Below are 22,561 nucleotides of genomic sequence, written 5' to 3' on the forward strand. Positions count from 1 at the left end.
GCAATAGATAATTAACTATTATCTATAAATGACGTGACAAGATTTAATTGAATCAAAATCTCATCAATCAAATAACTTTTCCGCTTACATTTTGACATCTCATCATTATGTAAATAGTAATGTACCCTTTTCAAAAAAAATGTAATATTAATATGCAACAATATTAAAGACATTTTAATTCTATTGGCATAAAATTCATGAATAATCAATGCCTAGGAGTACTCTACTATAATGATACAGAAACATAAACTCAAATTTCAGCAGGAATAGGAATGCAAAAAAATCTATCAACTTTTAGAAAAATTGGTGGTTTGTGTAGATAAAATATTATTTAACACAACTATTTTAAATATAAACATGTAAGTAATAGAATTCAATAAGAATACAAACATAAGAGGAGAGTTAGAAATGGCAAGCATTGAGAGTTATGTCGAGAATGCTGTCCTAAAGTCTTGTTAGCTCCCCTTCGTGTGGTTTTTTGGGTATTACACAACTCCAAGATAAAACTCATGTGGCTCTCCTTCTATGGGCACGACCATAGAGAGATAAAGAACAAGCCTCACATCAAATTGTCACAAACTATAGTATAAAATGATTAGAGAGTACTATACAGGCACAGATCCAGCACCTGGCAAGCACCCGAGGCCGCGCGTGCTGGATCCGTCAGGAGAAAAATTTTTTGTTGGCAACAGATTAAAGTTTTACCATATATTATTGGTAAGTCATTTTGTTCTCGATCAGTTCAACTGGTTAGAGGTTGCATATTCATATTTGACGTCTAAGGTTTGAATCTCCTATTAAAGGATTTTTGTGCATTATTCTTATTCTACAAGTTTTACCAAAATTTTTATAATGATGGAGACAAAGGGATTCGAACCTGTACACTCTTGCAAAGGTAGTTACCAACTTAACCATTGTGGTACTTCTTAGTTTGTAAGTCAATTGTTTTACCAAAAAATACTTATTAGGTTTTAACTGGTTTAAGCCAAGTACAATTGTAAATACTAGAATCTGCGCTCTTCTTTTGAATTATACAAAACTTGACAATAATGTCATTTGATAAGTCATGTTTATTCTTATAACAAAATTATATATGTTCAATTTGAACAAAATAATTGGTATATTTAAACTTTATGCCTTATTCGATTTCCATTTTTTTAAAATACATTTTTCTCTTTTCTTTTCATTCACATTTTTCAATAAAATAATATTATACGTAAATTCAAGAATTTTCTTTATTTTTAGCAACACTTTCTCCTTTAAATCACTGTTCAAAAATGCATTTTTTTTACAAAAAAAAAGGGTATCAAACAAACTCTTAATACTTTATTGCGATCGATGGTATATGGTCAACAACTGCCCGTGCTGACTCAAACTTTTGGATTCACCCCTAGTAGTATAGAGTCATATGAAAACATTAGAGAGTATCTTTTGTGTTTGATTTGCTGTGTATCAAAGAATGTGAAATCAACCTCTTTTTATAGTAGAAAATTCAACCCCCCCCCCCATTTATATCATTAAAACATAAGTTATAATATGTATTATGGTATTTTAATTTTATGTTAAAACTTAAAATTAAAAAGGTTTTAATTTGAAAGGTTGAAACTTTTATTCTTAAGTTACAACCTAAATTATGAGATTTAATTTTGTATTAAAAGTTAATATTGAAATCAAAAATGAAAATTAATATTTATTGTGAAAGTTTAAAACTTTAAAATATGTTCCAACATCAACTAACCTTTGTATGCTGTTAAGTCGCAGTTGGATTGTCCCCACTTTCCCTATGACTATCGCATAAATTAAGTACACGAAACCATGATATAAAAGTGCGCATTCGATTCCAACAATCAAAATCGTCGATTCATAGTGGAAATGTTGTAAAACCAAACGTTTCATAGAGTCGATGCCTTGGCTTCCTAGTCTTGTGCTTTCGTCAACTTCAAGTGACTTAACCATATGATCAATTAGACTAAAGCTATGTGAAACTTTAAAACAAGGAAATACCTCGATATTTTCAGTTTCACCTTAGCGACAAGATCAACACCTTCAAGGTGAACATTTGTGAAAGGTTACCTGTCCTTTTGCAATTTTAGGAAATGCAAGCTCACTTTCTCTCCAAGATCCAAACGGTATTTCACCTTGTATCATGAAGTAGAATAAAGTTCCCAATGCCCACCTAATCAACATGAATAAGTGAAGAAATTCTGGAATGGCAGATATTGAGAAAGAAGCAGCATTAATATTAATAATCCAATATTCAACCATAGAAAATGGTTATACTCACTCAGATACAAATGGTCAAGAATTATTCTTGGTGTACACACAAAACCCCTCCAGAACACATACAAGGGAATTGGTGGGTGGGTATTTTTTGTAATTTTTCACTCTCATGGGGCCCACCCCGTGTGAGTGATCTGAACCCCTCCCCTGGACACCAAGAATAATTCAAAGGTCGAATCATCTAAGGAAATAACTAATTAATGAACTTTGCCGAAGATAATGAACATCTCCAAATGTAAGTACTCCCCTTATTTGCTGCAATGAAAGGAAAAATGACGAATTCTTAAAGATTGTATTTACATTATTTCTCATTTTTATAGATTTGAATTGAATTGTACAAAAAAGGATTATTACTCTATCGAACATGAGCATTGAAAAATATTTCAACATGTAGACAAAATGTCTGCATATGTTTTGATGTCTCTCCTCAAACTAGTGTTACTCCACGTCGGAGATCTCATGCTGTGACACCTTAGGCTTTGCCCTTTCAATTCAAATGGTTAACCATTTCATATCTAAAAAAACAAGTATGTTCTATGATAAGTGTGTTTTTGCACACTTATTTAGGTCACAAACATGACTTAATTACGGGTAAAATGATTGAATTGTGATTTAATTTCGTTACATTTGTGAATTGTATGAAACATCGATGAACATAGTGAAATTCAGGAGAAAAGATGCGAAAAAGGACTAAAATGACGCAAAGTGAAAGTTCAGGGACCAAGGTGCAATTATTCAAAAGTTGACCCGATGAAAAAAATCAAAAAATTGATTAAGCTAAATGCCAAATGATGATATCTTGGGATGATGGAATGGAAAGAATGAAGAAAAGATGCCAAAAAGTGAAAGATTCAAGTAGAAAGACCAAAAAGGACTTTTTCCATAGTTGGTAGTGCTACCCTCTATGCGACCGCATAGAGGCAAACCGAGAATAATCTCTCAGTAAATGTTTACTCTATGCGAACGCATAGAGATGCTCTATGCGGTCGCATAGAGCAATTCGAGACCAAATCCGCAGTTTCCTTATTTCGCCGAAACTCTTATGGAGACAAGATTTTTAGGGTCCTATATAAACAAAAACTCGACCAGAACGAAGGAGACACCGTTTTTACAAGAAAAAGGGAGATTTTGAAGGAGAAAACGAAGACAGAACAAGAGGAAAATATCGCGCCAACTGAAGAATTGATTGAAACTTGATTCGAGTGATGATGTTTTTTCAACTATTTTTGTATCTTCTTCTTTTTAGCATGTTAGGCTAGATTTTTCATTGTTAGGAGATCGATGAACCTTGCAATACTACTTTTGATTTTTGATTTGGAAATTTGACATATTTAAACACATGTTCCGGAGTTGAATGGTTTATACATTTTTATTTTTATATTATTATTGTGCACGTAATTTTATGATTTGGTGGCCTGTTTTATGCATTTGAAAGAAAGAAAATAGGCTCGACATAGTATAAATCATCATATGGTCCGATAGGGGATAGAAATATACCTCTATACCTTGTGTGGATTGTTGAATGTTCATAAAATCATAATGCATTCCTGTATGTCAGTATTCGTTATAGAGATATAGTCGAATCACATATTGGGATAGGTTTGACATTGCTCGAAAGGGATTGCTAAATTAAAATAGGAATATTGATTCGTCAATTGTGGGAATGTGTGTCAAATTTGCATAATCAAAAGTTGAACGGGTGTTGCTTGGGAATTCGTGATCCTAATGCGTTAGTAAATTCATTAATTCCATAAATTCTCGTAGATTGCGTCCAAGTCATTTTGCATTTAATATAATTCTCTCACTCATGATTGCATCATAGTTCACACCTTCCTTAATTAAATCACAATATATCAATCTTACTTTCGTGTTTCAGTTAAGGTCATAATAGGTTGATTTGAACTAATTCAATCATTATGGGATCGATACTTGGACTCATAGTCCATTTTACTACTTGTTAACGAACCGTACACTTGCGGTGGGTTGTAAATTGAAACAAATAATTTCGTGAACAAGTTTTTGACGCCGTTGTCGGGGATTGAAATTTAGTTTAATTTTATCTATTATGACACTAATTCAAACTTACCTAGATTAGTAGTAGTTAGCTTCCTAGACTTAGTTATTGTTTACTTTAATTTAATTTTGTGTTATTTTACTATCTTAGGGCTTGTATGCAAAGATCACCTGATTGAGATTTGGTTCCCATTGATCCAGAGATCGAACGCACATTTCGTCACAGGCAAAGAGAAGTAAAAGCGGCACAACAGATGGCTAACGAGAAAAATCGTCTGGTAATTCAACTCAACGAAAGCGCGGGGGTTGAAGATGAAGGGAATATGGTACTTGGGGACTTCATGGCACCGTTGGTGGTCCAGAGTCAATCTAGCATTGTGTATCCTCCATTTGGGCAACCGAACTTCCAGCTGAAAACAAATGTAATTCAACTATTTCAGAATGGGCATCAATACCACAGGATGGCTAGTGAGAATCCAAATACACACATATCCCGATTTCTGGACATGTGCCAACACTTTAGGTACCAGGGTATCTCAGACGATGCTATAAGACTGCGATTGTTCCACACACTTTGCGGGATAAAGCACTTGAATGACTGGATTCACTTCCCGTCGCAAGCATCACCACTTGGAACGAGCTAGCCCACAAATTCTGTACCAAGTTCTTCTCGCCAGGTAAGGTAGCAAAAATGTGGCATGACATCTCTATATTCAACCAAGGCGAGTCCGAATCATTTAAAGAGGCATGCAATTGTTTCAAAAATATGTTAAGGAAGTGTCCTTAGCATGACTTTGATAAAAAGACACAAATCCGATTTTTCTACACTGGATTACTTCCATCTTTCAAGAGCATGGTGGATTCATCATCTGACGGGTCGATCTCCACGAGAACAATTGACAGAGCATGGGAACTGTTTGAGAGAATAGCTACAACTTCAGCCATGTGATCTACAGATCGAGTGGTTCAGAAGAGAACGCTGTGGGTTTATGAAGTAGATACTTACTCAGCGTTATCCGCGAAAATAGACTCCTTGTTCCATAAGGTTGAGAGTATTTCACAGACCGCCAATGTAAAACAAGTCAAGAAGTCGAGCTGTGAAGAATGTGGAGTTGACCACAATACTGTCAACTGTCTAATTCTCACACAGGGGATCGAACATGCAGATTTTATGCAGGGTCAACGTCAACAGAACAATCCACATTCAAAAACCTTCAATCAGGGCTGGAGAAAACACCCAAACTTCTCATGGAGTAACCAGAATCAAAACAGATCACAAGGTCAATTTCAACAGCAGGATAAAAAGCCACCATTGGAAGAGATGTTTGAGAAGTTTATGGCAACAACTAATCAGTACATGGAGGCCAACAACCAGTTTATGCGAAAGACAGACGCGACTCTCCAAGATCAAAGTACTGCAATAAAAAATTTGGAGACGCAAATGGGACAGATGGCAATCTCCATGATAGGTAGAGCACCAAGAAACCTGCCAGCAACACTGAAATCAATCCTAAGGAATATGCAAGGGCTATAACAACCAGAAGTGGAGTACAACTACCAGAGATACATGTAAAAAGATCGATAGCTAGCAAGGAATTAGCGCCTACTTCAGATGACGAGATTGTGGAACAGACTGAACAAACAACAGGGAATGTTGCCAAGAAGAGTCCCAATACATCACGAGTTATAGCTACCAATCCTATCAACCCACATGAGCCACCTATTCCATTTCTGCAGATGTTGAAAAAGCACAAATTGAATCAACAATATAGTAAATTTCTTGAAATCTTCAAGAAATTACATATCAACATCCCATTTGCTGAGGCACTTGTTCAGCTGTCGAGTTATGCAAAGTTCCTAAAAGATATCCTCTCTAACAAACGAAAGATAGAGGAAAATGAAACATGGATGCTAACTGAGGAATGCAATGCCAGAATTCAGAAAAAACTGCCTCCAAAACTAAAGGATCTAGGGAGTTTTACTGTACCTTGCACTAATGGAAATTGTCATTTTGATAAAGCTTTGTGTGATTTAGATACAAGTATTAATTTGATGCCTCTCTCTGTTTTCAAGAAACTCGGCTTGGGAGAATCTAAAGCCATAACAGTCACCCTACAGCTAGCAGATCGATCTCTTACACATCCAAGAGAGATCATTGAAGACGTGTTGGTAAAAGTAGAAAAGTTTATATTCCTAGCTGATTTTCTCATTTTAGACATGGAGGAAGATAATGATATTCCACTCATATTAGGACGACCTTTCTTAGCTACTGGAAGAGCCATTGTCGATGTTCAGAAAGGGCAGCTTATATTGAGGCTTGATGAAGAACAGATCTCTTTCAATGTTTTCAAGGCAATGAAATTTTCCACTGAGTCAGACAGCTGCTTCCAGATCGAGATAATTGATAGAATAATTCAAGACACATTTCAGCTGCATCATCCTTATGATGCATATAAGGCATGCATCACACATTCTCAATCCACTTACACTGATTCAAGTGAGATTGAAATATGTGTACGATTTTTGGAAACTAATCCACCATACATGCGCAAGCGTCACTTCGAAGAATTGAAAACTAGGACTACAAAGTCAGTGCCATCTATTCAGCAACCTCCCAAGTTGGAACTCAAACAATTGCCACCACACCTTCGATATGCTTACTTGGGGAAGTCTTCTACACTCTCGATTATTATTTCAAATACAGTCAGTAAAGTGGAGGAAGAGAGACTACTTCGAGTGCTGAGGGAGAATAAAACAACCATTGGATGGTCAATTGCAGATATCAAGGGGATCAACACGTCGCTATGCATGCACAAAATACTCATGGAGGAAAATTTCAAGCCAAGCATTGATGGTCGCAGAGATTGAATCCACACATGAAGGAAGTGGTTAGGGCTGAGATATTGAAGTTGCTCGATGCAAGCATCATCTACCCAATATCAGATAGTACATGGATCAGTGCAGTGCAGGTTGTTCCAAAGAAGTGAGGTATTACAGTGGTGCAAAACGAGAAAAATGAGTTGATTCCTACGTGAACAGTGACTGGATGGAGAGTTTGCATCGATTACCGTAAACTAAACATAACTACTCGAAAGGATCATTTTCCACTACCGTTCATTGATCAGATGTTGGAGAGACTAGTAGGGCACTCGCATTATTGTTTTCTGGATGAGTACTCCAAGAATAATCAGATTTCAATAGCACCTGACAATCAGGAAAAGACAACTTTCACATGCCCCTACGGTACCTTTGCATACCGTAGGATGCCTTTTGATTAATGTAACACTCTTGCCACTTTTCAGCATTGCATGATGGCTATCTTTTCAAATATGATTGAGAAATTCATCGAGGTATTCATGGACGACTTTTCAGTGTTTGGGTCTTCGTTTAATGAGTGTTTGGAGCATATGAGTCTTGTGTTACAGCGGTATACAGAGACCAACTTGATATTGAATTGGAAGAAATATCATTTTATGGTACAGGAGGGCATCGTGTTAGGACATAGAATCTCAACAAAGGGTATTGAGATGGAGAGAGCAAAGATTCAAGTGATCAAGAAATTACCACCACCAACATCAGTGAAAGGTGTTCGTAGCTTCCTCAGGCATGCCAGGTTCTACAGAAGGTTCATAAAGGATTTCTCAAAAATTACTAAACCACCATGTTGTTTGTTGATGAAGAAATCCACATTTGAGTTCACAAATGAGTGTTTGATGGATTTTAACATCTTAAAAGAGAAGTTGATTTCAGCACCCGTGATCATCATATCCGATTGGAACCTACCATTTGAATTAATGTGCGACGCCAGTGATTTTGCTGTTGGGGCTGTATTGGGACAACGAAGAAATAAAATATTTCACGTGATCTACTATGCAAGTAAGACCTTGAATGATGCTCAATTAAACTATACCACTACAGAGAAAGAGCTACTTGCCATAGTCTATGCCTTTGACAAATTTTGATCATATCTTGTGGGGTCAAACATCATCGTTTACACAGATCACGCAGCAATCAAGTACTTAACGGAAAAGAAGGATGCTAAGCCACTTCTCATTCGTTGGATACTGCTGCTTCAAGAGTTTGATCTGAAAATCAGGGATAAGAAGGGCAGTGAAAACGTGGTAGCAGACCACTTGTCTCGACTTGAGACCACAGAGCAGACAGTGACCGTGGAAATCAATGAAATCTTCCCAGATGAATAGATTTTTGATATGGGGGAGGCGCCCTGGTATGTTGACATAGTGAACCACTTATCCAGGTCTATCATTCCGCTAGATTACTCAAGTCACCAGACGAAGAAATTTTTCGCTAAATTGAAGTATTATTTTTGGGAGGATCCCATTCTATATAGGCGGGGAGCTGATCAAATCATTCGTCGTTGCGTGCTTGAGGAAGAAATGCCCTTAATACTAGAACATTGTCATTCATCTACATACGCAGAACATTTTGGTGCTTCAAAAATAGTGGAGAAGATCCTTTAGTCAGGTTTTTACTGGCCTACGTTGTTTAAAGATGCCTTTGAATTCGTGAAAAGATGCGACCGATATCAGCGCACCGATAATATATCCAGGAAAAACGAAATGCCGTTGAACAGTATCCTGGAGGTGGAACTATTTGAAGTCTGGAGGATCGACTTCATGGGGCCATTTTTCCCATCATTCTCCAATCAGTATATATTAGTGGCTGTAGATTACGTATCGAAGTGGGTAAAAGTCGTTGCATTGTCTACCAACGATGAGAAGGTGGTGACTGATTTTCTAAAGAAAAATATCTTCACCCGCTTTGGCACACCGAGAGCTATAATCAATGACGGGGACAAACATTTCTGCATTCGCCAATTTGAACAGTTGTTGACTAAATATGGCGTTAAATATCGTGTAGCCACTGCATATCATCCTCAAACCAGCGGACAGGTTGAAGTGTCCAATAGGCAATTAAAGTGAATACTTGAAGTCACAATAAGCTCTTCACGAAAAGATTAGTCTAAGAAGCTGGACGACGCCTTGTGGGCCTATAGAACTGCATTCAAGACTCCTATAGGGATGTCACCATATCGACTGGTTTTCGGGAAGGCATGCCACTTACCTCTTGAGATAGAATATCATGTTTATTGGACAATGAAGAAATTGAATTTGGACTTAAAGGCCAAGGGTAAAAACGTTTATTACAACTTAACAAGCTGGATGAGCTCAGAATGGAGGCCTACGAAAATTCAAGACTCTACAAAGAACGCACTAAGAAGTAGCATGATATGCATATTCAAAGGTGCGAATTGAAGGTGGGGGCAAAAAGTGCTACTCTACAACTCTAGGCTTAAACTGTTTCCAGGAAAACTGAGATCGAGATGGTCTGGTCCCTATATTATTACACAGGTATTTTCACATGGGGCAGTTGAGATCACTTATGACAGTAAGGGGACATTTATGGTCAATGGAAAGCGTTTGAAGCACTATTGGGGCGGCGATTTCTCAAAAGAAAAGTCTGCCGTTCATCTTAGACCACCAGAATGACGCAATACGGTAAAGTCGAGCTATCGACTATAACCTAGCGCTGGGTGGGAGGCAACCCATTGTATCATTCGATTTATTTTACTTTTCACATTATTTTAGGAGTTGTTTAATTTTCGCATTTACATTTTTTTAGGTCATCGTTCATCCATGCATGGCAATAGAATTTAAATATCGTCCACATAAATTCTTAGGCATTGAACACATGTTCGATAAGTTTGAAATGATTTTTGGTGAGTGGGAGTATAATTGACGTATTTCAAAACAAAAGGACGTTTTCAAAAATTTAAAGGGGAAATGTGTATTAGAGAATTCAACGAGGAAAAATAAATTTTCATATTTCGTTATGTTTTGTTTTATTTTGAAAAAAAATAATTGTCTATGCGATCGCATAGACCCCAACCGAAACAGAAAAGGGGGAAAATTATTTCACTATGCGACCGCATAGGACTCAACTATGCGGCCGCATAGTAGTGATCCGGTCATGGATTTAACCTATGACCGGCTCACTCCAACTCATTTCTCCCCATTTTCCTCTCACATTTCTCTCTCAAACCCTAGGTCCAAAAATTCCCATCTAACACACACGCACCCAAAAACATTCCTAGACCCTCCTTAATTTCTTCAATCATTCACGCATTCCTCACACAAACCCAAGGCGAAAAAGGTATGAACTTTATTCCTTCTCCTCATTTAGACTTTGGTGTGTAAGTTACTCACAATTTACAATTGGGAATTGAGTTGAAAGGGTGTAAGTAGGCTTGGTTTATGGTATTGATTTATGTTTATGTATTGTGGGTGATTACACTTTGCCAAGTATTCATAGAATGGAGTTGAATTTATTGCACACAACATGTTCGATAAATTGCCTAAGTGATGGTTGTTGTGCATTTTATGCAATCCCGCATTTGACAATCTGAATATATACATTCACATACACATTGTGATCAAATGCCATAGACATTGAGCTACAAGAGTTCACTCACCAACCACGCACATGTAGGCACCCATGTTAGGTTCACGTCACTTCACAACACCCACTTCGTCCCTTGAATTAAGTACCCCTACGACATCCAATGGGCATGAAGTTTGAATATGTGTCACTCCACACTACGTACTTTCATATGCCCAGAGGTTGCTTAGGAAAAATTCGATTTTCCTCGATGATGTCCGGGGGTGAAAGTGCACACTTGACCATGGGTCACTTGAGACAATTTGGATGTTATGAGTTCAGCTTGTATATGTGTTGTTATTTTGCATTCCTTATACGTTCTTGAGCATGTTTTCTTGAAGTTTGTATATTATCACATGCAGAAACACATGAAAGGCCATGTAAAACATCACATCCATGTTGCAACACGTAAGCACACGGCATGTCACGGCATGTCACGGTACCCTACGTCTCCTACTTTACACTATCATTCGACACACCAAACAAAGTCCAATTGATTTGAAATTTGAGTATATGATAGACCTCATTGAATACTTTTATATGCCCGAAGATTGCTTGAGAAAATTTCGATATTTTTCGATGATGTTCGGGGCTTAACATGCGCACTCGGTCATGGGTCCAATTTTTCAAATGTGCATGTTTAGGCCTAATTTTCTTAGTTTTTCATATTGGCACACTATTTACACTATCTTGTATATCATGTTTTGAAGAGTGCACACCAAAGAGTTATATATGCATGTTGAGGCAAGTTTGGGGGATTTGTGAAATATATGTCTAGCTAATCTCATTTCCTATCTCGTTTTTCACCAAGAAGTTTAATGAATGTTATGTTTACACCTTTGCAGGATGCCTCCAAAAAGAACATCAAAAGGAAAAGAGAATGTTAGTTCCACATCTGACACAGCCCGTACTAGGAAGCCCGAAGGGAGTGTCACGCGATTTCTATCTTCAGACACGGCAGCCCAGTACGCCAATGTTGTCCGTGAGTCCCGAAAGGCCAATTAAGTTGGAAGATTTCCTTGATTTTGAATTGGTTTCTTTATTCACAACTGTGGTTGGGAGAAAGTGATTGAAAGACTGCACCCAGTATATGAAAATCTGGTGAAGGAGTTCTATGCCAACTTCAATACAGTAATCAACACGCCTGGATCAGATCATCTGCATCAAACATGGGTTCGGGGTAAATGGATTATATTTTCACCAAAAGTAATTCATGACTACTATCAGCTAACCTGGAATAATGTGGTCTCAGTCCCACATGATTTCAACTGGATTGAGGTTGCAGAAGTATTATTGGGACTTGAAAATGCTTGGCCTCTCTCTACTGCAGATTGGTATAAGATTGACCTTACCTCATCTATAGCTATCCTATGGTTGTTCATATGCTACAACATCGAGCCCATATCCCATAGGACGACATTCATAAATTAAAATATGAGGTTTATCTATCATTTAGTTCAGGAAACAAGATTGACTTGGCCATTTACATCTACAACCAAATACACATTGCAGGCACATGGGCAGACAGGCAAACTTCGCTGATTTTCCCAAGCTTGATAAGTGGGATTTGTAGACCTACAGGCATACAAGTTCAGCCTAGAGAGGCACCAGAGAAACCAAGTCCCTATATCAAGCGCCTCACACTAGAGGCCCAGGACCGAGCTAGAGTTAAACATCACCAGAATTTCGACAACAACAGGCTGAGGAAGGACAGGCTGAGGACTTCGAAATGCCACAAGCTCCTCCACCACCGGTTGACATTGATACCCAGTTATTGAGGCAGATGTTTGCCACTATGACAAGACACAGCTGGGACATGCAAACTCTTCAGCAATCTTTTGGAGCAATGAGTACCACCATCCAGCAGGTGCAGAGTGATATGGCCATCACAAGAAACTTCACTTCCAATGCCAGCAGTGAGTCCCTTGTAGCGCGAAGACAGATGAGTACCTTTGACGGGCGATTGGGCATGTACGTTGGCAGGATGGATGGTATACAGTGACGGATAAATGAGACATGGGATCGTCTAGGGAGTTTGGAGACCAGAGTACAGGCCATGCAGGTGGAGCAGACCCAACAGTCTGACATATTGAGAAAGATTTTATCCCGCCTTCCTCCCCCTATTGGAGATGATGCTACAGGACCTAGCTTTCCATCACAGCCACCATATTGATCAAGGGAGTACTGTTTACCCCATTTTAATTTTTCCTTCTTCATTTTGTCCTAAAATTATGTCCTTAATCTTTCGTTAATCTTACATTGAGGACAATGTATTAACTAAGTTTGAGGGTGACATAATTTTAAATCTTTATCTATATTGATCAGTATCTGTATTCCATTATTGCATAATGTGTGTATGATGAGTGTTTAAAAAAAATCTTCACATTTTATTCAGTTTGTTTTAAGTCTTTTCATGCATGCTTGTGTGTGCTTGATAACCTTGCTAGCTATGATGTTATTATTGGACTATTTTAAACTGTAAAAACTTTGGATCTAGTGTTAATTAGACTAATTGATACTTGTTGATGCAACACTTGACATTATCTATGTACGCTATTCATGCTTGATATATTAGGTAAATGACTGGATTATGAACATAAAGTAGGTAAGGAATGATAGCCCTCTATTGAATTACCCGTAAACGACCATAAGACAGCTTGGTGATGGTTGAGCTATTATATGAGAGCATTGAGATGAGCGGGGGCTCCGTGTATGAATTTTATTGTGTGGATTGTCTAGACCAATGGGGTGAAGAGTAGGTGAAAATCTTAAATTGGGGGTTGGTTTTGGAAACTAAATGTATAGAAAAACAACAAAGGGTATAAAATTAATATGTGAGAATAAGACACTTCTTTTCATACCTTTATGACTCGAGCAAGTAAGTTTGTAAGGATATTTCAAAATCTGGTCCCCTAAGGTCAACTGGCCTGAGAGTCACCGGCCCAAAACTCGATATATGGGTCATATAGAAAGCAAGAGGGAAAGAGGTTAATAAAAAGTCATTTGACCGAACCTTTATAACTCGAGTAAGTAAGCCTGCAAGGGTTTAAAACCTGGTGCCCTAAAGCCAACTGATTTGGGAGTCACCGGCCTAAAGTTCGTTACATGGGTTATATAGAAAGCAAATGAGAAGATGATATAAAAAAAATCAGAAAAATTAGAGAAAAGTGAGAAAAATAAAAGAGAGACAATAACATGAAAAAAAAGCCCTTGGACATTTGGTTGAAGAAATCATACTTTTGAGGTAAGGCAAGTAACCTAGTTTAATCTTGAGTGTCGAAGCAATCAAACTTAGGAGAGCCTTCACTTGTTGAAATGTAAACTTGTGATAGTGAGATCAATCCAAGCTATGAGAGGGTGAGGACTACAACTATGTAAATTTCTAATCTTAAAACACAACATCGGGATAATTGAATGAAAAGAATAAGTTTGGGGGGTTGTGTTTCTCTCGAGCGAGTAAGGATACATTTGACCACTTGGGGTCGGAACTCAAATTCATCATGAACCTGATATGATGGCATGAATTCACACACACACGTCAAATATGCATTTAACAAATAAAGGTTGATGTCATTTTTGCACTAATAAATTTTCATAAAGTCAAATACTTAGTCCAATCCTGAACCACAGTGGGTATTAAGCCATGTTTGTTCAGAATTAAGTCACTATCTTATTTGAGAATAAACAATAATTCAAGTTTGGGAGGTTTGATAAGTGTGTTTTTGCACACTTATTTAGGTCACAAACATGACTTAATTACGAGCAAAATGATTGAATTGTGATTTAATCTCGTTACATTTGTGAATTGTAGGGAACACCGATGAACATGGTGAAATCCAGGAGAAAAGATGTGAAAATGACTAAAATGACGCAAAGTGAAAGTTCAGGGACCAAGGGCAATTATCCAAAAGTTGACCCAATGAACAAATCAAGAAATTGATTAAACCAAATGCCAATTGATGATATCTTGGGATGATGGAATGGAAAGAATGAAGAAAATATGCCAAAAAGTGAAAGATTCAAGTAGAAGGACCAAAATGGACTTTTTCCATAGTTGGTAGCACTATGCTACCCTCTATGCGACCGCATAGAGGCAAACCGAGAATAATTTCTCAATAAATATTTACTCTATGCGACCGCATAGAGATGCTTTATGCAGTCAGATAGAGCAATTTGAGGCCAAATCCGTAATTTCCTTATTTCGCCAAAACTCTTATGGAAACAAGATTTTTAGGGTCTTATATAAATAAAAACTCGATCAGAACGAAGGGGATGCCGTTTTTACAAGAAAAAGGAAGATTTTGAAGGAGAAAACGAAGAGAGAACAAGAAGAAAACATCGCGCCAGCTGAAGAATTGATTGAAACTTGATTCGGGTGATAACATTTCTTTAACTATTTTTTGTATTTTCTTCTTTTTAGCATGTTAGGATAGATTTTCCATTGTTAGGAGATCGATGAACCTTGCAATACTACTTTTGAATTTTGATTTGGAGATTTGACATATTTAAACACATGTTCCGGAATTGAATTATTTATATGTTTTTATTTTCATATTATTATTGTACACATAATTATATGATTTGGTGGCTTGTTTTATGCATTTGAAAGAAGGAAAATAGGCTCGACATAGTATAAATCATCATAAGATCCGATAGGGGATAGAAATATACCTCTATGCCTTATGTGGATTGTTGAATGTTCGTGAAATCATAATGCATTCTTGTATGTTAGTATTCGTCATAGAGATATAGTCCAATCACATATTGGGGTAGATTTGACATTGCTTGAGAGGGATTGCTAAATTAAAATAGGAATATTAATTCGTCAATTGTGGGAATGTGTGTCAAATTTGCATAATCAAAAGTTGAACGGGTGTTGTTTGGGAATTCGTGATCCTAGTGCGTTAGTAAATTCATTATTTCCATAAATTCTCGTAGATTGCGTCCAGGTCATTTTGCATTTAATATAATTCTCTCACTCATAATTGCATCATAGTTCACATCTTCCTTAGTTAAATCACAATACATCAATCTTATTTTCGTGTTTTGGTTAAGGTCATAATATGTTGATTTGAACTAATTCAATTCTTGTGAGATCGATACTTGGACTCATAATCTATTTTACTACTTATTAACGAACCGTACACTTGCGATGGGTTGTAAATTGAAACTAATAATTTCGTGCACATTATAGAAGAATGATGTGTATTTATTTAAATTTCATCTTTAATATGCCCCTCATGTGTAGTTTTTCAATTAAAATGTTTACTAATGCTTTTCCTTAAATTGTAGATATCTAAGTTAATTAATTGAGTGATTTTTTATAAATGTCCGATTTAACAATATTTGAAGCAAAGGAAGTGATTTTAAGCATTTGAAGGACCAAAAGATGGAATATTCAAGTACCAGGACTTGGACACGGGAAAGGTAACTAAGGGATTGAAGAGGAAAATCAGATAAAATAAGGTGATTAGAAGAAATAATAAAGAGTTAAAAGTGATGGATTAAACATTTGAAAGTTGAAGGAGCGAAATGAAAAATCTACATCCATAAATTTTCTATATCATCTCGAAACTCATTTCGAAAACTATATCATAAATATATCGAATGATCTAAATGAATATCGAAAAGAGTTAAACGTACGTTTTAACGTGTATGTTAATACCTTCCGACGCTTTTCGGGAGTCGAACAATGGTCCCCACGCCTCCTATTTGTTCAGGGTGGGCGGCGTGAACTCTGATTCGATCAGGGTATTCAATCCTGCTGCTTTTCCAAGGAAAAGACTTTGAGAGAAAAGGGCCACTAGTCAGGAATTCTTGACGGTATCGAGCTAGAACAACTTGTTCTTCCTAAATATCCTGATTCAACGATTAATTGGCAACAGTAAAAAGATGGGCGCCTAATTCCAATACAATAGGAAAGAGCTTTCAGGAAATCCCTCACCCAGTTCCATATGGGGATTGAGGTGCTGGTTCGAGTCCAGCTCGTGACAAAGGGCTACCTTCTCTCTTAAGAGAATCACTGCCTGATAGAGGAAGAAGCGGGGGCCACCATTCTATTTTGAAGGGCTGATCTTGTTTACTCTGATTCCTTCCTTGGTTTGGTAGAATTCGCAAAACTCCGTTTCCATCAAGAATTGAATGGAGTTTTCCCGTATTTCAACCGAAGAATCAGAAGAGTTCCTCTCTGTCTTTGTCGTTGCCGCAAGATCCACTAAACCTGATATTGATCCCGATTTCTCTCTCCTTTTTTTGGGGGAAGAGAGAGAGAGAGGGAAGAAGCTTCATTCCATCCAGCCTCACGAACTTCTTGGGCAAAGAGTGGAAGTCGAAGCAAAAGCATACGCTTCAGACGGGTTGTAGTTCCTTTTCGCTAAATATAGATTCTAAGGCCACATTGTGAGTGAATCAAGTTAGAACGACTCGATCGACGCCCGAAGAACGGTCGACCGAAGGAATGAGTCACAAGGTGAATAACTCGTCTTTTTTGAAAAAAAAAACAATTATTCTATTAATGTTTATTATTTTTGCGCGACAAATTTCTCAATATAATTTACATCATTTTATTATGAAATCTTATATTATGATGTCAAATTTTTTTTTTTTTGATGTAAAAATTCTTAATAAAATTTTTATTACTTCATAGGGGTTATAAATTGTTATACTACTTTTTCATCATAATTATTTTTATATCTGAAAAAAAATTCAATCATTTTTAGGATTTTTTTTATTATTGTTACATTTTCATCTCGATCAATTAATTTCTTTTCAAATGACGTCAAAAATTTTATTAGGAAATTTATTAGATTATTTTTAAAAAATTAATTGATTGAGAGGAAAAAATAACAATAATAAAAAATCCTAAAAATGATCAAATTATATATATATATATATATATATATATATATATATATATATATAGTAGTATAATAATTTATAACCCATATAAAGTAATAAAAAAAATTTCATCACTTTTTTTAAAAGTTTGATTATAACCCTCTAATGTAAAATGTCTACATTCGGCTAACAACACTTGAGGCCCATTCTATGCTACACTTAATTGCTATTGGGCCTGAACCCATTACCTAGCCCTAATTACCTTACCTTATTGGACACTTGGTCCATCATATATTCACTTGGGTTTACACGCCTCACAAAACTTTGTGTATTCTCTTCTTCTCTGCGTGTTCTCTTCTTAGCCAAACTCTTCTGCCTTCTGCCCGTTTCTTTTGTGGTGATCTTGGTAATATTATTCCTCCTTTGTGATGGTCTCTAAGTGGCATAATGTATAGCAACCGTAGGTGGAACCTTTATGGTGTTCTTAGGTCGTTTGAGTTTTGGTATTAATTTGGTTTTGGTAACTGAGATTGTATAAAGTTTTGGTGGTTGAGGATCAAAGCCCCTTACAACTAGTATCAGAGCATAGGGTTTGAATTTCAGCCAAAACCAGTCAAAAATCGAGAGAGGAACACGCCAACTTCAAACTGACTGAACCTAAAATTGTCAATTGCTTTCAAACCAGACCTCCGTTGGACAAACGGAGGCTGGACCTACAACAGCAAGTCGAAGTGCCCCTGTCAGGTGGTGTGGCGGCATGTGGGCAGTCTTGTAGCGTGATTTTTTTGTCATTGCACTTATATTGATCTCTTGAATGTACAGATGTGTTTAGCTTAATGTTTCAAGTTGCACAGGAAAAATTGGACGATTTTGCCCCTGGACATCAATCTGCGTTTTTGTGGCTAATTGGAATTGTTACATTTGCTGAATCTTTAGGGCAAATAGTGATGGTCCTAAAGTAGCAAACTCGCATCTCTCCACTTTACGGACTCAGATAGATCCGCTCTGGTAAATTGGTTGAAACCTTTACATTATCGCACTAGCAGATAATCATGTGAGGTGATCATTAGGATTGAAGGTTGTCATTGCTTGACAACCATTGCTTGTGCTAAAAATTATAATTATTTGCTCTTAATTGATTGATTGAGTACCTATCTTTTGGTTAAATCGGTGTTTTGTTCTTAGTGATATAATTGCTGTGAAACTGGTTATTTGTTAGACGTACATTTTGTTGCATTGTTACTTCCACTGCTTATTAATTCCGTTAGAATTATCGAGACCTTACCCATTCAAACATTCCCTTGATCTAAGGCCGTGAGTCTTACGAAAACCTAGGAATCTAGAAAGGTGTATACTGTTCGTAACCCTAGGACTACTTTATGTGGTTTGATTGTGTTTTGTGCATTTTGGCTATTCTGTGAAGATGAAAACTCATAACTTAGATTTGGGAATTTTTAACAGAAAGGTGATTTTTCTATCTGGCACCAAAAAATGAAGGGTATTTTTGTCCAACAAAAGTTTCAAAAGCCATTGAAGGCAATTTTCCAACTAATTTTTAAAAAGAACAAAAGGAAGAAGCCAATGAGTTTGCTTATACCTCAATCATTTTACACTTGTCTGACGTCATTTTGAGAAAGGTGGGTAAACTAAAAACCACCATAGAATTTTGAAAAAATTGGAAGATCTATATTTGCTCAAATCTACAAAAAAATAAACTTTACCTGCTTGAACATTTTTTCAGTTTTAAAATGAATCATTCAAAGGTTCTAGATGACAATTTAGATGTGTTTAACAAACTGGTTCAAGATATTGTTAATTGTGATGAGGCTGTGTTCGAGACATATAAGGCCATAATCTTGTTCAATTATATTTCTGATTCTTATAAGGAAGTTAAAAATATCATTAAGTATGGTAAGGATACATTGACACCTGAAATTATCATAGACTCTCTTAGGAGTAAAGAGATGAAATTAGGGCTGAAAAATATGATAAAAGAAACGGTGAGTTACATATGATGCGAGGTAGAATACAGTTTAGGCAAAACAATCATGATGGATACCAAAGTGGGGCGAGTCGAGTAGTAATGAATGAAGAAGAAGGGTAATGGTAGGTCTAGATCAAAATCTAGGGCTAAGGCTAGAAAATGTCATTGTTGTGGAAACACGGGGCATTTAATAATGGATTGTCACAAGGAGAAGGTTAAGCTAAAGGTTAAGGAGAGAGATGAGGTTAATGTGTTATTCTCTACTTTCGATATAGATAACGATGAAATCTATATGATTACAAGTCTCGTTGCATACACTGCTAAATTGAATCTAACTGCTAATTCCTGCATGCATGAGTGGATACTTGATTTTGGTGCATCTTTTCATTTGACGTCCGAAAAAAATTGGTTTGATAATTTGTATGAATCTAATACTGGGCATGTTGTGCTGTGTGATAACTTTGCCTATATGATTGCTGGAATTGGTGACATAAATATAAAATTTTCACACGGGCTTTGTGTACTCATTAAAGGACGTTAGATTTATTTCTGAATTGTCGAGAAATTTGATTTCAGTAGGAAGACTTGAAAAAGATGACTTCACTGGTAAAATTAGAAATGGTATACTAAAAATGACTAAGGGTACATTAGTTTCTATTAAGAACTAAGAAAAACTATATTTACATCACTAATTGAGAAGTGATTAGAGGTTTGAACTCCTCTATCTCTTCTACCAAGGTTGATCAAACACACACATGACATAATAGGCTTGCACACATAGGCATTAAGGGACTTAAACTATTTAATGAAAAATGTGCATTTGGTAATGACTATGTATCTGATTTGTCATTCTATGATCACTGTGTGCTTGATAAGCATCATAAAACATCATTCTCCACTAGTGTTCATAAAGCTAAAGGCATGCTTAAATATGTGCATTCTAATCTGTGGGGTCTTGCTAGTAATCCCACATCAGGTGGGAATATGTATTTTCTATCTATTATCAATGACTATACTAGGAAAGTGTGAGTCTATCTATTGAAAGATAAATCTGAATCTTTTCACAACTTTAATAACTGAAATAGACAAATAAAAAATCAAACTGAATTTGACATTATATGTAAAGAAAATGGAATAACAAGACATAAGACGGTTCCTTACATCCCCCAGCAAAATGGGTTAGCGAAAAGGATGAATAATTGGACCATACTTAATAAAGTGCGTTGTAGGATGTTAAGTTCTGATGTCTCTAAATCATTTTGGGGTGAAGCTGTTATGATTGCTTGTTATTTGATTAATTTGACTCCATCTGCTGCATTAAAAGGTAATACTCCACATGAGAGGTGGTCTGGTAAATTGAGTGATTATTCTATGTTTAGAACTTTTGGTTGTGCTGCTTTCTCTCATCAGAATAAGGGAAAGCTTGAACCTAGAGCTAGAAAATCTGTTTTTCTAGGATACCCCAGGGGTGTTAAGGGTTATAGGTTATGGGATAAAAGCTAAAAAGGGGTTAAAGTCATTGTAAGTATGGATGTCACATTTAACGAAGGTGAGATACCTTATCTTAAAGGCGAAACTGAACATGTGAGTAAAACTGAACTAGGTGAGGAGAGAGATCGGTTTAAGGTGGAGTTAGAAAAGCTTAGCATATCTACCCCCACCACTCCTATTGAGGTGGAGACTCAAGTTCAGGAACCTAAGGTGGAGAATAGAAACGAAGTATTGATAGAAGAGCATCCTGAGGAAGAAAATCCTTTAGATAACTACAACTTAGTTATGAATAGAGAGATGAGACAAATAAGAGAACCTAAGAGATTTGGATATGAATCTGAGTTAGCTTTTGCCCATGCTAGTTACGAAGAAACTAGTAGATAGAGAGCCAAAAACCTTTGAAGAGGCGATGGGTGGTGATCAATCTAAGGAGTGGCTTAAGGCCATGAAAGAAAAGATGAGTTCTTTAGGGAAGAATCGAACTTGGGAACTTGTACCTAGACCTAAGAATAAATCGATCGTCGATTGCAAATAGGTCTTTAAGGTTAAAAAAGGTACTAGTAGTTTGAAACCCTTAAGGTTTAATGCTAGGTTAGTGGCTAAGTGTTACACACAGAAGAAGGGCGTTGATTATAATGAGATTTTCTCACCAGTTGTTAAATACACTACTATTAGGGTCATGCTTGCATTGGTTGTGTATTTTGATTGGGAATTTGAACAACTTGATGTCAAAACTACTTTTTTACACGGTGAGTTTGACGAACAAATCTTTATGAATCAACCGAAAGGTTTTAAGGACAAGTCTAAACATGATTATGTGTGTTTTCTAAAAAGATCCATGTACAGATTGAAACAGTCACCTAGACAGTGGTACAAGAGATTCGATTCCTTTGTACTCACTATATGGTTCCAAAGAAGTAAATTTAACCACTGTTTGTACTTTCAACACAACGAGACTTATAACAATTATTTGTTTTTGTTGCTCTATGTGAATGACATGCTTTTGATTGGTTCATCACCTAAGTGGATAAACAATATAAAAGTAATGTTAAGTGGTGAATTTGACATGAAAGACCTAGGTAACACTAAGAGAATTCTAGGCATAGAAATAGAAAGAGAAAGGTCCAATTCTGCCATGTTTTTGCATCAGTCCCCACACATTCACACACACATATATATAAGGTGTTGAAGAAATTTAAAATGAGTGATTGCAAATTTTTCACGTTGCCTCTTGCTAATCACTTTGTTTTATCTAAAGAATAAGCTTCTTGCAATGAACGTGAAGTAGAATACATGATTAGAATCTCGTATTCCAATGTGATTGGTTCCATAATGTATTTGATGGTTTGCACTAGACCAGATTTAGGTTTTGCTGTTAGTACTCTCAGTAGGTATATATCTAATCCGGGTCCTGGACATTGGAAACGTTAAAGTGACTATTAAGGTACTTGAATGGTATTGTGACGTAGGTCTAAAGTTTAGTGCCAATAAGAAAGG

Source organism: Olea europaea, chromosome 17, assembly GCF_002742605.1.
Source record: "Olea europaea var. sylvestris chromosome 17, O_europaea_v1, whole genome shotgun sequence".
NCBI lineage: Eukaryota > Viridiplantae > Streptophyta > Magnoliopsida > Lamiales > Oleaceae > Olea > Olea europaea.